Source organism: Oncorhynchus nerka, linkage group LG28 (genome assembly GCF_034236695.1).
Source record: "Oncorhynchus nerka isolate Pitt River linkage group LG28, Oner_Uvic_2.0, whole genome shotgun sequence".
Classification (NCBI taxonomy): Eukaryota; Metazoa; Chordata; class Actinopteri; order Salmoniformes; family Salmonidae; genus Oncorhynchus; species Oncorhynchus nerka.
In genome coordinates this window covers 46,972,927-46,994,077 of record NC_088423.1, presented here as the reverse complement: position 1 = coordinate 46,994,077, position 21,151 = coordinate 46,972,927, and positions in this window count along the sequence as shown.

Sequence of the window (21,151 nt, the reverse complement as noted above, 5' to 3'; positions counted from 1 at the left end):
TTAAATGTATTTGTCGTCACATACACGTGGTTTGCAGATGTTCATGCGAGTGTTGCGAAATGCTTGTGCTTCTAGTTCCAACAGTGCAGTAATATCTAACAAGTAATCTAACAACAACTAAAGTGATGAATGAGAATATGTACATGTAAGTATATGGATGAGCGATGGCCGAGCGGCATAGATGGTATAAAATACAGTATATACATGTGATATGAGTAATGTAAGATATGTAAACATTATTAAAGTGGCATTATTTAAATTGACATTGTTTAAAGTGGCCAGTGATTGGGTCTCAATGTAGGCAGCAGCCTCTCTGAGTTAATGATTGCGGTTTAGCAGTCTGATGGCCTTGAGATAGAAGCCGTTTCTCAATCTCTCGGTCCCAGCGTTGATGTACCTGTACTGACCTCGCCTTCTGGATGGTAGCGGGGTGAACAGGCAGGTTGTTGTCCTTGACAATCTTTTTGGCCTTCCTGTGACATCAGGTGCTGTAGGTGTCATGGAGGGCAGGTAGTTTGCCTCTGGTGATTCGTTGTGCAGACCTCGCTACCCTCTGGAGAACCTTGCGGTTGAGGGCGGTGCAGTTGCCGTACCAGGCGGTGATACAGCCCGACAGGATGTTCTCGATTGTGCATCTGTAAAAGTTTGTCAGGGTTTTGGTTGACAGGCCAAATTTCTTCAGCCTCCTGAGGTTGAAGAGGCGCTGCTGCGCCTTCTTCACCACACTGTCTGTGTGGCTGGAAACGTTCAGTGTGTCTGTGATGTGTACGCCGAGGAACTTAAAACTTTCCACCTTCTCCACTGCTGTCCCTTCAATGTGGATAGGGGGGTACTCCTTCTACTGTTTCCTGAAGTCCACGATCATCTCCTTTGTTTTGTTGACGTTGAGTTTTCCTGACACCACTCTCCGAGTGCCCTCACCTCCTCCCTGTAGGCTCTCTCGTCGTTGTTGGTGATCAAGCCCACTACTACTGTTGTGTCGTAGTACGGCTACAGGACTAGATATGTACTGTATGTGTATTTCCCCCACATTATATAATGTTTGGATTTAGCCTTGTCAGGTTAACTTATGTACACACCTTTTTGTCTCATCATTTCCTCATTATCTCCAAACTGTTCCCTTTCAATTGCTACCATGGTTATGCTAATGATTTTCATATCTCTTGTCGAAGAAACATTTAAATTTAGCCCTATCCATATAGACTAATTCCCACGAGTGTAAAGGGTTAAACTGATTCTCCAGCACCTGGCCCTGTATCATCAGTAGCTAGCCTTAGTCTATCCCCCTGACTGCCCCATTCAGCTCCCTGTAGAGCCCACTCAGAGTGGCCCAGTGGAAAGTGATCTGGCCCGGGTGCTGAGAGACGAACGTGGTGCACTTTATACTGTCAGATGGTCCTGATCGCTGAGCCATGTCGGCAACACAAGAGCCCGTCTTCCTGGGACAGTGGCTGATGGGAGGGCAGAGAGGACCGGGGTGGGGGAAGAGGGTGAGCGAACCCGATCTGGCGGGATGCTTCCCAGTGTGGAGTGTGATTGCAGGTGCCTGGAGAGCAGATGCCTTTACAATGGAGCTGTTGAGCAGGGGAACGGGAGGATGTTCCAGCCCAGGGCCCGGGGAGAGAGGGGGCCATTGTCACCCAACGCACAGGCACTCCAAGAGAGAGAGGGGGGGAAGAGAGATTGGACAGAAAAGAAGGCAAGGAGGAGGGAAAAAGGGCAGGGTAGTATGATCACAGGATCGCAGGGAGTACTTGTGATGGACACAGTGAATAAGCATGGAGGAATGTAATAGAATGTTAGAGATACTGTAAAGTATGATTGGTTAGTGAGAGGGATAACAAGGAGAATGAATCTGTCTGTCTGTCTCTATGGGAGTCAGTAGAAGTAAGAGAGCATGATCAGTGCAGGCAGAGGGCCCCTTCTAGCTCAGAGCCAGTATTGAGGTGCGCCGTGTGTGTCAGGTCAGCTGGAGAACACAGGTGCTGAATGGGGGAAGTCTGACCTCTCACCCCCATAACTCCTCTTCCCTCCATCCCCATCTCTGCCACACTGCACCACTGTCACTACATTCAGGTCATGAAAGACACCGCAAAACAACAGCTGAGTTTATCCACTTAAAACTCTGCATTTGGTTGACACCTCCAGTCACCAGGCCCTGTATGTCTGCATGAACAAGCGTCCAGTCTGACGCGGGCTCCACATCTGGCCACAACATGGCACCCAAATCAGCCTAAGCCACTGCAGTGTGAGCTGTCAAGGTGCCCAGCGCGACTCCAAGCCCCCCTCGCACATCCAGTAAAGCATGTCTCCATCTCGCCATTGCTCAGCGGAGGGGCTGAAATGCTTAAGAGTTTACAGGTCAGAGAGAGACGCCCCCTCTCTTCTCTTCTCTTCTCTCCTCTCCTGCCCTGCTAGAATTGCTGGGCTGGGGAGCGCAGGGCCAGTGAGACAAAATAGGCTTAGCTGCAGGCTCAGCTGTTGAGATGGCAACACCGCCACCACTCACTGCAGGAGCAGAGATGTACTGCACTCTACCTTTACTGTATGCAGACAGGGTGACACATCAGAAAGGATGACCTCACCAGACTCAGACAAGGCGGAGGTTTTTCTCCAGACTCTCAACCTTTTTGTCAATCAGATTTGAAGAACCTGTACTGCTTCCAGTGGGTGTTTCTCTTTAGGCGAAGCAGTCAAAGATGGATGTGGCACAGCTGGGGCAGAAGGGTGAGGGGCCGGGGCCGGAGGGACTGTCGCTTCCGGGCTGGGTCCTGGGGGGTTGAAATGACATGCCCTGTTTTGAGGGCTACCAGAGAAAAGAGGGCCATGATGGATAACCAACATCCCATAGGGAGTCACCCCGTGAAGTCAATGCAGCAGGCGCTCACCGACGAACACCCACACTCTCTTATAGTGCATGGTCTTTATACACAAGCGCGCACACACCCAATTTAAGATATCATAGTCTATTGCGAATTCACCCACTGTCGTCTCACTATAGACAAATTCAGCCATTTAAAATATGTACAAATCAAATTCAATGAATTCCTAACATGTAGGCCTATAGGAGACAAAAGGACATGCGTAGACTCATTCTAGTAGTGGATTGAAGCCAGATTCTAGTATGGAGGAATCCAGGCCAATCATGAGCTGCTGGTCCACATTAAAGCCCAGCTATCTCCCAGACTAGCCTAACGCAAAGGGACAGACTCTACATTGACAGGAGGTGAGGTCAAACTGAGCGCTTCCCAGAGGTAATAGAAAAAGATTCTTGCCCATCCTGAAAAAGCACCGGCTGGATTAAAGCTTTGATTGGTGTTTTCAGCTCTGGTTAAATCCTCAGCTTTGGATGTAATGCTGCATGAAGTATCTGTAAGAGGGCCACAACAGGCCTTTCGACTACCCGGGATTTTCGAGTGACAGGTTGAAATGCTGTGTGTGTGCACGGCAGCGGGAAGTATGGGTGCTGAAGACTGCTCCACCCCCTGATAAATGCCCCACCAAAAAAAGACAAATCTATATAAAAGATCCGAATTGTGCACGAGACCTTCCATCGACCAAAAAACATTCCCGAGACGACATCTTGCGGCCCGAAAAAAACATTCCCGAGACGACATCTTGCAGCCGTATGTGTGTGTGTGTTCGTGCGCGTGTGTTAGGTATTTAGGCCATGGGTACATGTGTGTGTGTTTGCACTGTGGGTGGGTGGATTTTCTGAATGCGGATTCTTCAGAATGTTGTGTCTAGTGTGGCTAAGCCAATCTGTGCGGAGTGTGTACATGCTTTATGTAAGAGCAGCATTTTATTTATTTATTTTATTTTATTTCACCTTTATTTAACCAGGTAGGCTAGTTGAGAACAAGTTCTCATTTGCAACTGCGACCTGGCCAAGATAAAGCATAGCAATGTGAACAGACAACACAGAGTTACACATGGAGTAAACAATTAACAAGTCAATAACACAGTAGAAAAAGAAAAAAAATGGGCAGTCTATATACAATGTGTGCAAAAGGCATGAGGAGGTAGGCGAATAATACAATTTTGCAGATTAACACTGGGGTGATAAATGATCAGATGGTCATGTACAGGTAGAGATATTGGTGTGCAAAAGAGCAGAAAAGTAAATAAATAAATAAAAATAAAAAAACAGTATAAAAACAGTATGGGTAGGAGGTAGGTGAAAATGGGTGGCCTATTTACCAATAGACTATGTACAGCTGCAGCGATCGGTTAGCTGCTCGGATAGCTGATGTTTGAAGTTGGTGAGGGAGATAAAAGTCTCCAACTTCAGCGATTTTTGCAGTTCGTTCCAGTCACAGGCAGCAGAGTACTGGAACGAAAGGCGGCCAAATGAGGTGTTGGCTTTAGGGATGATCAGTGAGATACACCTGCTGGAGCGTGTGCTACGGATGGGTGTTGCCATCGTGACCAGTGAACTGAGATAAGGCGGAGCTTTACCTAGCATGGACTTGTAGATGACCTGGAGCCAGTGGGTCTGGCGACGAATATGTAGCGAGGGCCAGCCGACTAGAGCATACAAGTCGCAGTGGTGGGTGGTATAAGGTGCTTTGGTGACAAAACGGATGGCACTATGATAGACTGCATCCAGTTTGCTGAGTAGAGTGTTGGAAGCCATTTTGTAGATGACATCGCCGAAATCGAGGATCGGTAGGTTAGTCAGTTTTACTAGGGTAAGCTTGGCGGCGTGAGTGAAGGAGGCTTTGTTGCGGAATAGAAAGCCGACTCTTGATTTGATTTTCGATTGGAGATGTTTGATGTGAGTCTGGAAGGAGAGTTTGCAGTCTAGCCAGACACCTAGGTACTTATAGATGTCCACATATTCAAGGTCGGAACCATCCAGGGTGGTGATGCTAGTCGGGCATGCGGGTGCAGGCAGCGATCGGTTGAAAAGCATGCATTTGGTTTTACTCGCGTTTAAGAGCAGTTGGAGGCCACGGAAGGAGTGCTGTATGGCATTGAAGCTCGTTTGAGGTTAGATAGCACAGTGTCCAATGACGGGCCGAAAGTATATAGAATGGTGTCGTCTGCGTAGAGGTGGATCAGGGAATCGCCCGCAGCAAGAGCAACATCATTGATATATACAGAGAAAAGAGTCGGCCCGAGAATTGAACCCTGTGGCACCCCCATAGAGACTGCCAGAGGACCGGACAGCATGCCCTCCGATTTGACACACTGAACTCTGTCTGCAAAGTAATTGGTGAACCAGGCAAGGCAGTCATCCGAGAAACCGAGGCTATTGAGTGTGCCGATAAGAATATGGTGATTGACAGAGTCGAAAGCCTTGGCGAGGTCGATGAAGACGGCTGCACAGTACTGTCTTTTATCGATGGCGGTTATGATATCGTTTAGTACCTTGAGCGTGGCTGAGGTGCACCCGTGACCGGCTCGGAAACCAGATTGCACAGCGGAGAAGGTACGGTGGGATTCGAGATGGTCAGTGACCTGTTTGTTGACTTGGCTTTCGAAGACCTTAGATAGGCAGGGCAGGATGGATATAGGTCTATAGCAGTTTGGGTCCAGGGTGTCTCCGCCTTTGAAGAGGGGGATGACTGCGGCAGCTTTCCAATCCTTGGGGATCTCAGACGATATGAAAGAGAGGTTGAACAGGCTGGTAATAGGGGTTGCGACAATGGCGGCAGATAGTTTCAGAAATAGAGGGTCCAGATTGTCAAGCCCAGCTGATTTGTACGGGTCTAGGTTTTGCAGCTCTTTCAGAACATCTGCTATCTGGATTTGGGTAAAGGAGAACCTGGAGAGGCTTGGGCGAGGAGCTGCGGGGGGCGGAGCTGTTGGCCGAGGTTGGAGTAGCCAGGCGGAAGGCATGGCCAGCCGTTGAGAAGTGCTTATTGAAGCTTTCGATAATCGTGGATTTATCGGTGGAGACCGTGTTACCTAGCCTCAGTGCAGTGGGCAGCTGGGAGGAGGTGCTCTTGTTCTCCATGGACTTCACAGTGTCCCAGAACTTTTTGGAGTTGGAGCTACAGGATGCAAACTTCTGCCTGAAGAAGCTGGCCTTAGCTTTCCTGACTGACTGCGTGTATTGGTTCCTGACTTCCCTGAACAGTTGCATATCACGGGGCTATTCGATGCTATTGCAGTCCGCCACAGGATGTTTTTGTGCTGGTCGAGGGCAGTCAGGTCTGGAGTGAACCAAGGGCTGTATCTGTTCTTGGTTCTGCATTTTTGAACGGAGCATGCTTATCTAAAATGGTGAGGAAGTTACTTTTAAAGAATGACCAGGCATCCTCAACTGACGGGATGAGGTCAATGTCCTTCCAGGATACCCGGGCCAGGTCGATTAGAAAGGCCTGCTCACAGAAGTGTTTTAGGGAGCGTTTGACAGTGATGAGGGGTGGTCGTTTGACTGCGGCTCCGTGGCGGATACAGGCAATGAGGCAGTGATCGCTGAGATCCTGGTTGAAGACAGCGGAGGTGTATTTGGAGGGCCAGTTGGTCAGGATGACGTCTATGAGGGTGCCCTTGTTTACAGAGTTAGGGTTGTACCTGGTGGGTTCCTTGATGATTTGAGTGAGATTGAGGGCATCTAGCTTACATTGTAGGACTGCCGGGGTGTTAAGCATATCCCAGTTTAGGTCACCTAACAGAACAAACTCTGAAGCTAGATGGGGGGCGATCAATTCACAAATGGTGTCCAGGGCACAGCTGGGAGCTGAGGGTGGTCGGTAGCAGGCGGCAACAGTGAGAGACTTATTTCTGGAGAGGGTAATTTTCAAAATTAGTAGTTCGAACTGTTTGGGTATGGACCTGGAAAGTATGACATTACTCTGCATGACATATCTCTGCAGTAGACTGCAACTCCGCCCCTTTGGTAGTTCTATCTTGACGGAAGATGTTATAATTGGGTATGGAAATCTCTGAATTTTTGGTGGCCTTCCTGAGCCAGGATTCAGACACGGCAAGGACATCAGGGTTAGCAGAGTGTGCTAAAGCAGTGAGTAAAACAAACTTAGGGAGGAGGCTTCTGATGTTGACATGCATAAAACCAAGGCTTTTTCGATCACAGAAGTCAACAAATGAGGGTACCTGGGGACATGCAGGGCCTGGGTTTACCTCCACATCACCCGCGGAACAGAGAAGGAGTAGTATGAGGGTGCGGCTAAAGGCTATCAAAACTGGTCGCCTAGAGCGTTGGGGGCAGAGGATAAGAGGAGCAGGTTTCTGGGCATGGTAGAATATATTCAGGGCATAATGCGCAGACAGGGGTATGGTGGGGTGCGGGTACAGCGGAGGTAAGCCCAGGCACTGGGTGATGATGAGACAGGTTGTATCTCTGGACATGCTGGTTGTAATGGGTGAGGTCACTGCATGTGTGGGAGGTGGGACAAAGGAGGTAACAGGGGTATGCAGAGTGGGTCTAGGGGCTCCATTGTGAACTAAAACAATTATAACTAACCTGAACAACAGTATACAAGGCATATTGACATCTGAGAGAGACATACAGCGAGGCATACAGTAATCACAGGTGTTGAATTTGGAAAGCTAGCTAAAAACAGTAGGCGAGGCTAATCCGCTAGCACAACAAACAGCAGGTAAAATGGCGTTGACTAGGCAACGGGGCCAACAGGTAAGACAAACAAGCAGAAAGGAGTACCGTGATTAATGGACAGTCCAGCGTGCGCCAGCTATGTAGCCAAGAGATCAGTGTCCAGGGGGCAGCGGTGGATGGGCAGGGGGCTGGGCTGGCGAGTGTTATCCAGGTTTTTTTAAAACTAACAATGACTAACTAGCTTGTAGCTAGTTAGCTGGTTAGCGTCTGGAGGTTCTTGAGTGTGTCATAAAAATAAAAATAAGAGTAAAAGTAACAGCGATTCCGTATCACATTGGGTGAGGCAGGTTTCCGGAAGGTATAAACAAATTAAAAATCAAAAAGAGATAGAAAGTAAATGGGGTCAGAGAGTGATTGGGACGCGGTGGTTCAGACGGTTAGCAGGCCTGTGCTAACAAGCTAACAGTTCGTAGGCCCGAGCTAGACAAGGTAGCAGTTAGTGGACCGGAGCTTGACAAGCTAGCCGTTAGCAGGCCGAATTAGCAAGCAGGGAGATAGCGAGGGCTAGAGAGTTAACCTTTGGGGGACGTCGTGATGGGGTGAGTCTGTTTATTCCTCTTCATGCGGTGAGCTGGAGATACAGCGATTCAGAAAGCTCGCGGGCCTTGGCCAGCAGATGGATCTTTGGCGATGTCGCAGCGGAAAAGCCTGTTGAAACCCCTCGGACGATTATGTCGGGCGGACCAGTCGTGATGGATCGGCGGGGCTCCGTGTCGGCAGTAGAGGGTCAGTAGAGGGTCCAGGCCAATTGGCAAATTAGGTATTTTTGGACCTCTTCAGCAAGTCGGGAGATGGGCTTAGCTCGAGGCTAGCTCCAGGCTAACTGGTGCTTGCTCTGGGACAGAGACGTTAGCCAGGAGTAGCTACTCGGATTGCAGCTAGCTATTTACGATGATCCGGTATAAAAGGTTCAGAGCTTGCGGTAGGAATCCGGAGATGTGGTAGAGAAAAAGCAGTCTGATATGCTTTGGGTAGATGTCGCGCTGGTGTCCTAGTTAGCGTTGAAGACCGCTAGCAGTGGCTAGCTAGTAGCTAGTTAGCGGCTAGCTTCTGATGAGGGTTCCGATTCTAAAGTATAGAAAAAGCAGATCCGTACCACATTGGGTGATGCGGGTTGCAGGAGAGTATATTCAGCCTGTAGTTGGAAAGTGAGATTAAAATATGTACGAAATATATACAGAAAAAAAAACGAGGAAAAAAACTATATTTACACTATACAGGACGGGACAAGACAAAACACACGTCCGACTGCTACGCCATCTTGGAAGATGTCATGCTGGTCAATGAGGGCATATCCACATGGGGCTTCATCTGACTTAGTTGTTGACAACATATGAGCGTTTGTAGTGAAGTATCACAAGTGTTAGTCAACTGCGTGTGTCATTGAGAAAGTGTCTGCTGTAAATCCATTTATATTGATGAATGTCTACCGTCTGAAATCCACCATTACAATTTCCTTACAGATTTCTCTCTCATCATGTAAAAAGGCTTCTCACACACACACACACACACACACACACACACACACACACACACACACACACACACACACACACACACACACACACACACACACACACACACACACACACACACACACACACAGAAATCTAAATAAACAGTTTGTCTGACAGTCTCCATCCTGAGTTATGGCCCGGTTGTGTTTTAGAGTGGGCTCTATCATCTGTCACAATGAGCCTGGTACACAGGGGTCAGCCATGTGTTGGGTCAAAGGTCAATAAGGTACACTGATTAGGGCTCTCCTGCAATGTAGTATTACATACATCACGCTAAGGATCAATGAGCTGCAATGAGGTGGGTTAATGTCCCCTAACGAGAGGGCCTTTTGCATTTGTTGTGGTTACAGTGCTTTTACAATATGTGTGTCTTTAATTAAAGCATTACCACCCAGGATATAATTGATTCACAACATGAAGGAGCTGCTGTGTTTCATGTCTGAACCACTGAGAAAGGTCTGCATTCCCTGAGGATTTATTGACATATCTATAGGACTGGATATTTTCAAAAGCGGCTGACTAAAGCACTCAGGGAGTTTTGGCAAGTGAAATAACAAGGCATGTCATTCCATTGTTATGTCTCATCAACCAGATCATCAAATACTGTATGAATCAAGAATTACAAACACAATGTGCTCTGTCTGTCTGTCTGTCTGTCTGTCTGTCTGTCTGTCTGTCTGTCTGTCTGTCTGTCTGTCTGTCTGTCTGTATGCATGCATGCATGCATGTGAGAGCAAGGTAGATCATTAGTGAAAAACTAAAGTAATTCTCCACGGCCATTTCCATAGCTCCTGTGTGGAGCTGAGAGGGAGAAGTCCAGGTGTGGTGGGAGCAGTGTGCTTTGCCTATTTAAGCAGGCTGCTGTAATTTACTACCACAGCGATTCTCCCTCTGTGCTATCTCCGTCCACCTCCATCACTCTACAGTCTATTGCTGCTCTAGGACCAGGGGCCAAAAGGTGTCTCTTTCCGTGCCTAAGAGGCCAATCAGATACAACAGGGTTTACATCATTTATTTACAAATGTATTATGTTATGAAATTTATTCCCACACAAGCGAATCATTACTATATGAATTTTGAGTTGTCGTAAGCCAAGATGTTTGTTATTGGAATGTCAATGCATAGTTAATCTCAGTTAGCCCAGAATGAAAGTCTTTCATAGTTGGTCAGCTGGTCAGCTGCTAGATTGAGTTCTGCGTCCAAACATGTTCAGAGAAGGGATTAAGAGATGCTGGAACGAGAAGCTGAAGCGGAACGATGTGCTCCACCCTCTCTCTCTTTGCAAGTTGCGGGCAGGTCTATGGGCCGAATCTCTTCTCGAAAGATGCTAACACATGAAATCGTGATTTGTCCAAATAACCAGTGACGAAAACCCAAACACCAGCACCAAACACCAACTACCGCTGCTCGGTATCCCCACGCATCACATTCCTCCCCGACAGATTCTTCAGCACCAGTTCTGTTTGTGTACTGTAGATCTGTCCACGAGAGATTAATACATAGTGAAAGTGCATTATATTTCAACAAATTATCCCAGGCAGTTAGTGTTTCCACAATGGCCCAAAAACTCATTTTCTCTCCCCTCTACCGTTCTATTGTTTCTGCCCAGGAGCATTTGTCAGACGGTTCATCATTTTTATGAGTGCGGCTAAGACTAGTGACATTCAAACAGACAAGACAACCCAAAGCAAACACACATCAATCTGGCAGCTCAGACACAAGGCCCTGTCTGTGTTTATGCAAGCATGTCTGTAACAACACACACTCATCAGACACACACACACACACACACACACACACACGGTGGGATGCATCACATTTCACTCTCTCTCATGTGGGTGTCATGAGACTGTGTCCAAAGAACCTGACAAGGAATATGTGAACAAAGGGAATATGGCGAGTAGGCTGGGGATGTAGAACTATTCATTGTAATTGACTAGTTATTAAAAGCTGTAACGGTTGAACTTGAATTTTTCTGAATTTTTTCTGTCTAAACTCAAAGCCTTGTTTTCACACGCCCACCTCAGCGTGTCTGAAGGGTTTTACCCTTCTCTCCATTCCCCCAGGAGGGTGTTCAGGACTGGGTGGGTGGGTGGGGGGTCAGTCTGAGGTCAGTTCAGCCCTCCAGGAAGCTGGGCTCTCAGGGCCTCTGGTTCCCCTGCTGTCTGTTTGGGTTGGAGGGTTCATAGGTCATGGCTGGCACAACAGGAAGGGCCCTCCTGCACTGACTGATAGGTATCAAGGGTCTTACAGCTCACACAAACAGGCCTGACCCTGAGGCATCTATCAGCGCTGAATTACTTTCCTTGTGGCTCTAAGAGCCACACTCACAAACTGGGGGGGTGTATGTGGTGCGTTTTGTGTGTGAGTGAGTGCATGCATGTTATGTGTGTGAACAAAAGAGAGTGTATAGAATTGCCAGTCAATGGGTTTCTGAGTGTGTGGACATGTACTGCGTTAGCCTCATAAAACAAAAATGCCTACATTTTTTATTTTTATATGTTGGACTTTCAGGTGTTTGCCTCTGGGAAGAGTCACCTTTACCCTGAGCTCTGCTGGAGCAGGGGAGACAGTGTTACAGTTTGCTTAGCCTGAGTTTGTAAGAGCTGCAGGTCAAATGATGAACACCTGTCTGGTTTGAAAAGAGATCACTTGTTATGAACTTATGGGTGGGCGTACAGTGCTCCTAACTCTGACCCTATTAGCAATGTTTGGTCTCCACATCTCACAGAGTGGGAACATGAGTAAAAACGCTCACAGCCTATTCCCTGAACAATGCGCCTCTGATTTCCGGAACGTTTCCCACAACGTTCTCTCTACGTTCCCCGAACGTCCCCGGCTGGTGCACTGGGGCTGTGGAGCTCCTGGTATTCTCGAGGCAGGCAACTCTTTAATGACTGTATAGCTCCTGTGGAACTCGCCGGCGGAGCTTTTTAACTAGATGTCTGGAGGCTCGTGGACCTCCTGGTAAAGCTATCAGCGTCCGTGCTGGCCTGACATCCTCCTGCTAAGTGGATGGTTGTAAATATGAGAGTGACAGAGAGGGTAACCCGATACCCCCCCCCCAACCCAACAGCAACAATGCACCGACGCTCACGTCCTTGTCAGGGTAATCACGCGGGTGTAGATTGATCACAGAGCAATGTTTGTGTGTCGCCAGCGCGCACACACACACACACACACACACACACACACACACACACACACACACACACACACACACACACACACACACACACACACACACACACACACACACACACACACACACACACACACACACACACACACATGTACAGTAACACACTCGCTTGATGTCCTTGATTATTTTGGTTCTTTTTACACACACTTACAAGTCTTCACAAATCTCTTTAGTAATTTGGTTAACCACATATTCCTTCATAACCCCTTCGTCTCTTCCTCATTTCAAAGCACCAAGCTTTGTCGTCTACGGGGATCATTGTGGGTCCCTAAAACGTATGTATCCCCGTGTATGTGATTGAGACTTCACAACCCTTTTATCTTTTTAAGAAAACACTGATTTAACAAACACACATTCATAAATGTATATTTACACACTCTCTCTGTCGCAGATTAATATTCACACACACACACACACACACACACACACACACACACACACACACACACACACACACACACACACACACACACACACACACACACACACAGCAGTCTCCATTTCTCTCCCAAACAGACCTTCTAATTGCATGCTAGTCATTAGGTGGAAGGGGTTATATAAGCATTAAGGCCTAAGGAAGGAGTGTGGTATACGGCCAACACCACAGCTAAGGGCTGTTCTTAGGCACGACGTAAAGGGGTTCTGAGGCACAAACCCCTGAGGTACCTTATTGCTATTATAAACTGGTTACCAGCATAATTAGAGCAGTACAAATACATGTTTTGTCATACCCCTGGTATACGGTCTGATATACCACGTCTGTCAGCCAATCAGCATTCAGGGCTTGAAGCACACAGTTTATAATTGTCAGTAATGAATGTCTCTCAACGGCTGGAGGTTGATTACTACAGTTGTTGAGGTGATAATGGTAACAGAATATTATTTTCTCTTCTGATTGCCCGAACATTCATTTTTTCACACCCTAAGAAAAAAAAGACATGATTGAAAATCTGTGTTAGTGATAGTCATTTCAACCAGTGATTCACTATTACAGTTCATCAGCCTGTTTGGGTTAAAATGGACACTGCGTTTTTGGCTTAATTGATGCCATGTTGTTTTGGTTGGTGCTGAAATTTAAAAAAATGACTGTGTGTGTGCTTGTGTGTGTGCATGCATGCGTTTGTGCGTCTGTTTTGTGTGTGTGAGAGAGACAAAGCAGGAAAGATACACAATATGACCAAAAGTATGTTCCAAAATCATGGGCATTAATATGGAGTTGGTCCCCTCTTTGCGGCTATAACAGCCTCCACTCTTCTGGGAAGGTTTCCCACTAGATGTTGGAACATTGCTGCGGAGACATGCTTCCATTCAGCCACAAGAGCATTAGTGACGTCAGGCACTGATGTTGGGCAATTAGGCCTGGCTCGCAGTCGGTGTTCCAATTCATCCCAAAGGTATTCGATGGGGTTGAGGTCAGGGCTCTGTGCAGGCCAGTCAAGTTCTTCCACACCGATCACGATAAACCATTTCTTTATGGATCTCGCAGTTGGCTATCTAAGTGAAGACAATTCCCAGTGTCAGTGGCTGAGCTGGTTCTGTTTTCCTCCCGTCTCTCTCCTCTTCCTTTTCAGAGTCAGTCTTCCTGTTGAAAATCCCACCGATATTAAACCATTATTGAATTAGAGACTGTCTGGTCTGGGCCCGACACCCCAGCCTCTATGTGGAGAACACAGCAGTGATACATATGCCGACAAAACACTGAGCAGCATTAGACACAACTCTTGAAAACAAATCAAGATTTTCCCCTGCGTGCGAAGAGTCCTTGTCAATGACATAATTCCTTTAGAATGTCAGGTGGACCGGTTCAAAGAACGTTTGAAAAATGCAGTCAGCCGTGTTGGACTCCCATCTCATCTAACTAGGATTAGCGGAGGTTGATTCTCACGCCGGATCTGGAGGGAGTCGGCAGGTCTTGAGGTAACACTATATTTTGATATAGATTTGGATGTAGATGCTCTACAGACTATCTGTAACATTTAATCTACTTATCTACTAACTATAGCTGGGCTCTAACCCTGACCTTAACCCTTATCCAAACCCTAAACTTAACCCTTGCCCTTACCTTAGCCGTAACTCTAACCCTAACCCTAACCCTTAGCCGAACCCTTACGCTAACCCTTATTCTAAACCTAAACCTAACCCTAACCCTTAGCCGAACCCTTACGCTAACCCTTATTCTAAACCTAACCCTAACTGTAACCTTAGCAAGCAGTTGCTTATCAACAGATAGTTTGTTGATACCCATAGAAAGTGTGACCAGACTTGACTCTCAGCTCTGACTGTATGGCCATGTGTGTGTTCAGAGACTTGCAAGGCATGTTGGATGAGTGATGAGCCACTGGCCATGCTGAATCCCTCTGGATGTGCTCTGATTAAGGGATTCATGCCTGGGCTCCCTCTGTTACTGCAGAGCAGCCAACAGCTCTTTGGAACGTCAGCATGCAGAGGCACCACACACAGCCCACCACTGAGTCAGACTGTGAAGGGTAGCTAGCCTGCATGGTTACAAACACAAAACACAGCCTAAACAAGGAGGCTTTATTCTCGTGCATCGGATTGATTCGAAAATAATGTCCAAGAAATGGAATGGTCGTAAATTATATTAATGTTCTTTTTACGCTTGGGTTTCATGTATGGTGCTGTATAAATCACATTCATGGGGAAGATGACCAGCTGGTTTTCTTAAACTTAACCTTATAAATCAGGTTTTAGTGTGTTTACATGTAGTCTGTGGCTCTATCAATATCATTGACTCAAACATCCTCAGTGTCTGTAAATCAAACAGTTAATTTCACTGCTGTTATCTTCAGTCTGATGTACAGATGCAAATCACTATAACATTATAGTCTTGTCTTCCAGCCGTGCATCTTGTGACACTAGTTGCTTAAAACGGATATACCCCTTGAGCAGCTTTCCCAACTCTTGCTCATCAGCACTAAACTTAATGTTTTTGATTGGAATCACCTCCTCCACTTGGGGACATACAACATGCCAGTATCTTCCAGTAACTTCTCTGGTTAAAAAATAAAATAAAAACTCTCCTCCCAGGTATGGGTGGTCCTAAATCATGTTGAAATTGAGCATCCGCTAGGATTATGGGAGAGGCTAGAAGCCAGGCATATGAGGGCTCTAATCATAGGGTTATGGAATCATATTTTTTCAGTCTGTTCCAGTCTTATGAACAGAAAACACAGCGCCCCCTCCCATTACTACATCTAACAGCACTGAGCAGGTCTCTTCACCTCGGCCCCAATTCCGACCCGAGTTAAGAATGCGTCAATGGAAGCTAATTCCCTTTTTATGCACTTTTCTCTCGATGTGTATTCTGACCTTGAACTCAACCCTTGTGTTGTCTTAAAGGTCAAAAATGATCCGCCACTATGTTTAACAGCAGAGAAAATCCCCTAAATGATATTTTTTCAACTTGAAATTGGTGACTTCTTCTAGAGTGACCGCAACATTAGAAAAAGTGAACCATCGCTTTTGTTCATATTTCCATGAATTCTGTACACCACCACGGTACAAAGATTGTCTTAGGGTCATTTTTGACCCGGCAGTTACGTATAAAATCATTTACACACCACAACAACCAGACACACACAGACACAGACACACACAGACACACAGACAGACACACACACACACACAATGAGAAATTGAGATTCTGTGTGCTACTGATTGATCTCGGACCAAACGTTCTTATGCATGTGCAACATCTCCTCTCCACGACCCCCACACATGACTCAAGATCACAGACAAAATAAACAACATTTCAGACAAAATAAACACAATTTCAGACAAATTAAACACAATTTCAGACCAAATCAACATTTCTTGAAAGCATTGTTTACTAATGGGGAATGCAGTCAGTGGCTATAAAGGTGCTGCAGGTAACAGTCCCCCCAGTTCTAGCTTTGCTGAAGCCATGCGTGCACGTTTCAGAGCCCAACAGGTCGTAGATCTGATTTTTTCAGATGTCCAGGAGGAACAAGAGAACAATTTAGAAGAGGAGGAGGTATCTGAAGAAGAAGATGGGGAAGAATTACAACCCAGAGCAAGAAATCCCCCAAGCTGAAAGATAGACATTTTTGTCAAAGAACAGCAACATATTCTGTAACCATATGACAGTAACCATATGACAACCAGGGCAGGATGGCAGCACAACATGTCATAAGGATGACCCCAGGGCCCACAAGACATGCAGTTGCCCAGGAATATCGCCTCAACATTCTACATGTTCATCACACCAGCCATTGAAAAAAATCATCCTGGAGATGACAAATTTGGAGGGTTTCTGTAAATATGGAGACAACTGGAAAAGGATGGATGAGAGTGACCTGTGTGACTACTTAGGGCTGCTAATCTGTATAGGTCCCGAGGTTAGGCTGCATGTAGTCTCTGGGATGCAGAGAGTGGAAGGGCGACTTTCCGTGCCACGACGCCACGGTAAGTCTTTCACGCTTTCTCAAGTAAGCTCCGATTTCATAACCGTGAGTCAAGACGTGCAAGACGTGTGAGAGACAAACTGGCGGCCATAAGAGAGGTCTGGGAGAAGTGGGTGGAGCGTCTGCCATACCTCTACAACCCTGGGCCTGAAGTAACAGTGGATGAGCAACTGGTTCCATTCAGAGGTACATTTTTATTTTCATATCTGTAATGTAAGTCCTTTTCACTGTTCATTTTATTATTTTATTGCTGTAACGTCATTGATTTATGTGACTGTTTTCTGTGACACTGATACTAATTACAAAAGGTCATTGTCCTTTTGGGCAGTACAGTATATTCCCAGCAAGCCAGCAAAGTATGGCATCAAGATATGGGTGGTGTGTGGAACGGTTGGAAGATGCAAGTCTACACAGGGAAGCCGACCAGTGGAGACCTGGAGAAGAACCAGGGGATAGGGGTTGTGCTTGATGTGACAGATGGAACTAGGGGGCACAATGTCACGTGTGACAATTTCTTCACCTCTTATGAACTCAGCCAGCAGCTCCTGAAGAGGAAGATCACCATGGTTGGAACAGTTAGAAAGAACACGCCTGAGCTCCCACCTGCACCCCTTGAAACAAGGGGGAGAGAGGACTTCTCATCAAAGTTTGCCTTCACCCCCACCACCACTCTAGTTTCTTACCTCCCAAAGAGGAACAAGAATGTGGTCCTCCTGAGCACACTGCACTAAACGGCTGAGGTCAGTGATCGTGAGGACAGGAAGCCAGCCATCATCCTGGACTACAACCACAACAAAGGAGGCATGGACAACCTGGACAAGGTGATTGGAACTTACAGCTGCAGGAGAATAACTGCCCGCTGGCCCCTGGTCATCTTCCATAACATCATTGATGTGTCCTCATACAATGTCTTTGTGAGATGGAACAAGATTAACCCTACCTGGATGCCTGATAAGCGGAACAAGGGGAGGATGTTCCTGGAGCAGCTGGGAAAGGCACTTGTAACCCCACACATTCAACGCAAGGAGCGCCTTCCCTGCACAGCAGCCTCTGCAGAGCTACTGAAAGCTGTTCAGGGGGCTGAATCTTGTCCTGATCCACCTGAGGCTGCAGCTGGGGCAGGTAAGAGGAGGAGATGCCAATTCTACCCCCCAAAGAAGGACTGTAAAAGCAAAGTCCATGCACACACACTTACATACTGTCCTACATGTGCTAATTAGCGTTGATTGATTTATGTTTTTTATGTTTTTGTTTTGTATCTATTATCTTATTTTATTCTCATTTATTGTTGTTGTTGTTTATACACCTTGTGGGTGGGGGCAGTGGTTAAAAGAAGACTGGTATTTTGTAGTTGAATTCCTCATTGTACAGTATATAAGAATATATCACCATTTTGCCAAAAAAAGTTCAAGACTTATTGCTTCCCTTCAATAAAATGCATTCAAAACTACTTTCTGCACATTTATGCTACTTTCTTAGGCTATACAAGTGCTGTCTCTTGCTAAAAAATATATGTTTACACCTATGCAGTACCTTTAGCAATAATAATAATAATAAACCTCTACTTTAGTAAAGAAAAGGTGTGTTGTAATAAAACGAGTGGTCCACTGATTAAATGCAGTCTTTTTGCATTGTGAAGAGGGAAAACACAGATATTCACACAGTTAGTGATGAATGACAGGTTGTTTCTTCATTCAAAAAATATTTGGGGTTTAAAATTCAATTTAAAGCTGCTTTATTTGAGGGGTTTACCCTTAGGACAAGGGGCGTATACAGAATGTTAAGAATACACAAGGGGCGTATACAGAATGTTAAGACTACACAAGGGGAGTATACAGAATGTTAAGACTACACAAGGGGCGTATACAGAATGTTAAGACTACACAAGGGGAGTATACAGAATGTTAAGACTACACAAGGGGAGTATACAGAATGTTAAGACTACACAAGGGGAGTATACAGAATGTTAAGACTACACAAGGGGAGTATACAGAATGTTAAGACTACACAAGGGGAGTATACCGAATGTTAAGACTACACAAGGGGAGTATACAGAATGTTAAGACTACACAAGGGGAGTATACCGAATGTTAAGACTACACAAGGGGAGTATACAGAATGTTAAGATTACACAAGGGAGGAATGTTAAGACTACACAAGGGGAGTATACAGAATGTTAAGACTACACAAGGGGAGTATACAGAATGTTAAGACTACACAAGGGGAGTATACAGAATGTTAAGACTACAGAATGTTAAGATTACACAAGGAGTATACAGAATGTTAAGACTACACAAGGGGAGTAAACAGAATGTTAAGATTACACAAGGGGAGTATACAGAATGTTAAGATTACACAAGGGGAGTATACAGAATGTTAAGACTACACAAGGGGAGTATACAGAATGTTAAGATTACACAAGGGGAGTATACAGAATGTTAAGACTACACAAGGGGCGTAAACAGAATGTTAAGATTACACAAGGGGAGTATAAATTTGTACTCACAATAGTATGCTAATCACCTGCCATTCGTTTTGGGGGAGATGAAATACATTAAGGTGTGGCGGAGGTGTGTCTACAGACACACTGTATTCTGACCTTAACTTAATTCACTAATAATTCCACCACCTTCATGAGGAAACCATGAATAACTTGTTGTAGATGGAGACAAATGTGAAACAAGTCGTATGGCAGCAAACTGGGGCGGCAGGGTGTTGGGCTAGTAACCGAAAGGCTGCAAGTTCAAACCCTAGAGCTGACAAGGTACAAATCTGTCGTTCTGCCCTAAACAAGGCAGTTAACCCACTGTTCTTAGGCTGTCATTGAAAATAAGAATTTGTTCTTAACTGACTTGCCTAGTTAAATAAAGGTAAAATAAAAAACTGAAGCATATCAACTTTCCTACAGTGAAGTTAATGAAATACTTTGCCATTATGCAGAATTTAAATTGTATGCCCTTTTAACTTGCAGGGATGGGTACTCTCGAATGTCTTAATTATAGGCTACCCCAACTTTGTATGTTTCATATTGCTATCATGTTAAATATTAGCCACTGTCAGTATCGACCGTCAGTTGGCCTAACAACAACACATATTCGACTTCCAATTTACTGTTCAGTTGGTATGGCCTACATTATCAATCCATTTAATCACATTGTTTTGTTAACCTTCATGTGCCTCCTCTGTAAACGGCGTCACGGCCGTGTGGTTGTTGCTGAGGATCATTACAAAACAGTTGAAAATACACAAATGAATGACATCGTTATGGAACGGAGCTCAGACCAAACCTTAACCGTTTGAACCCGACGCATGGCGCAATCATTGGCTGTGTCATCGCATAGTTCCATGGTTAGTACAGGCAATAGAGGAGTGTACATCCTACTATTGTACACTATTCTCTCCATTGTAATTGTATGTACACTAATATTCCAACATTAACATAAGTTGACAAACTGAATATGGACATTTTCAGAATGAATCAAACCACAGTATTTTTGATTCATCGATATATTTGTGCGTAAATGCTCTCCAAACCAGTTTTTTATTATTTTTATGATTCATACATTTATTCAGCTCGCACAAGGGAACCACGCCTGCAAAGCCCATTATGCACCTTCATAAGGTAAGTCTGAATACCAACTAATGAGAAGTGCTTAGGAAAGGTGGGGATAAGAAAGGTGTAATTTCTTAAGTCTGAATCGGGCCCTTAAAGAACTGACAGGCAGGAACAAATTAGGATTTTTCTGGTCAAAAGGACTTACCTTATCTTTCCCTAGCTCCGAGTCATGGAGAAAGGGTTTGACAGTAATAGCTCATTTACCACTGGCCCACTCTACGTCATCTGAAACAAAGGCCTTGTTTTTGTTCCCATCATCTGGTCGAGATGTGCTGCTGGCTCTCTCTGCCTGCTCGCTGGTTCTGGTTCTCATTTCACCATATGTTTATGTCTACCTCCTCGATTGTCAAGGTTTATCTTGTCTCTCCACAGACTTAACCATGTGTGGTGGCTGGGCATGTGGTGTGCATAGTGGCCATCCCACCTGAATGTTGTGTTCTCATACACCACCCTGGCAGACACGGAGACCTGACGTTTGTACAAACAAAGCCGGCTCCTGTCTGTCACTGTGCTACTTGACCTTTTGACCCGGTGACCCCTGGGTTGCTGTGTTCACCTCACCCTGCTTCGAAGCCCATGTCAACTTCCTCCCTGGCTACGCAGAGAGCAACCAAGGTCAACAGGACACAGTTAGGAGGACATTCCTCACTTTACGCACATTCATTCATTACCTACTTGTTGCCCTCCTTTGGTTCAGTCAATAGGATCAATGTACTGAAATGCAATGACGACTTAGACTGTGGCGATGATATACAGGATGAGGATGAAGAGTGTGTGCTGTGC